Source organism: Epinephelus moara, chromosome 3 (assembly GCF_006386435.1).
Source record: "Epinephelus moara isolate mb chromosome 3, YSFRI_EMoa_1.0, whole genome shotgun sequence".
Classification (NCBI taxonomy): Eukaryota; Metazoa; Chordata; class Actinopteri; order Perciformes; family Serranidae; genus Epinephelus; species Epinephelus moara.
In genome coordinates, this window is record NC_065508.1 from 30,725,812 (window position 1) to 30,727,736 (window position 1,925).

Consider the following 1,925-nt stretch of genomic DNA (forward strand, 5'->3'; position numbering starts at 1 on the left):
GACATACTATACTATGACATTTTTCATGGCATTTTGACGACATACTATACTGTGACCTTTTTTATGGCATTTTGATGACATACTATACCATGACATTTTTTTATGGCATTTTGACGACATACTATACTGTGACAATTTTCATGGCATTTTGATGACATACTATGGATGTTTTTTATGGCATTTCGACGACATACTATACTATGACAATTTTCATGGCATTTTGGCGACANACATACTATACTGTGACAATTTTCATGGCATTTTGATGACATACTATACTATGACATTTTTCATGGCATTTTGACAACATACTATACTATGACTTTTTTCATGGCATTTTGACGACATACTATGGATGTTTATTATGGCATTTCGACGACATACTATACTATGACAATTTTCATGGCATTTTGGCGACATACTATGGACGTTTTTCATGGCATTTTGATGACATACTATACTATGACTTTTTTCATGGCATTTTGATGACATACTATGGACGTTTTTTATGGCATTTTGATGACATACTATACTATGACATTTTTTATGGCATTTCGACGACATAATATACTATGACGTTTTTTATAGCATTTTGACAACATACTATATACTATGACGTTTTTCCATGATTTTTGACGACATACTATGACATTTTTTTATGACACTTTGATGTCATACTATAGTATGACAATTTTCATGGCATTTTGACGACATACTATATATACTATGACATTTTTTTATGGCATTTTGACAACATACTATACTGTGACTTTTTTATGGCATTTTGACGACATACTATATACTATGACGTTTTTCCATGATTTTTGACGACATACTATATACTATGACATTTTTTTATGACACTTTGATGTCATACTATACTATGACAATTTTCATGGCATTTTGACGACATACTATACTATGACTTTTTTATGGCATTTTGATGACATAGTATACTATGACATTTTTTATGGCATTTTGACAACATGCTATACTATCACAATTTTCATGGCATTTTGATGTCATACTATACTGTGACATTTTTTATGGAATTTTGACGACATACTATACTGTGACCTTTTTCATGGCATTTTGATAACATACTATACTATGACTTTTTTATGGCATTTTGACGACATACTATATATACTGTGACAATTTTCATGGCATTTTGACGGCATACTATACTATGACTTTTTTTATGGCATTTTGACGACATAGTATACTATGACATTTTTTATGGCATTTTGACAACATACTATACTATCACAATTTTCATGGCATTTTGATGTCATACTATACTGTGACCTTTTTCGTGGAATTTTATGTCATACAATACTATGACCTTTTTCATGGCATTTTTTATGACATACTATACTGTGACCTTTTTCATGGCATTTTGATGTCATACAATACTATGACCTTTTTCATGGCATTTTTTATGACATACTATACTATGACCGTTTTCATGGCATTTTGATGTCATACTAAACAATGACCTTTTTTATGGCATTCTGACGACATACTGTACTATGACAATTTTCATGGCTTTTTGACGACATACTATACTATGACCTTTTTTATGGCATTTCGACGACATACTATACTGTGACAATTTTTGTGGCATTTTGATGACATACTATACTATGACATTTTTTATGGCATTTCGACGACATACTATACTATGAAAATTTTCATGGCATTTTGGCGACATACTATGGACGTTTTTTATGGCATTTTTTATGACATACTATACTATGACCGTTTTCATGGCATTTTGATGTCATACTAAACAATGACCTTTTTTATGGCATTCTGACGACATACTGTACTATGACAATTTTCATGGCTTTTTGACGACATACTATACTGTGACAATTTTTATGGCATGTTGATGACATACTATACTATGACCTTTTTTATGG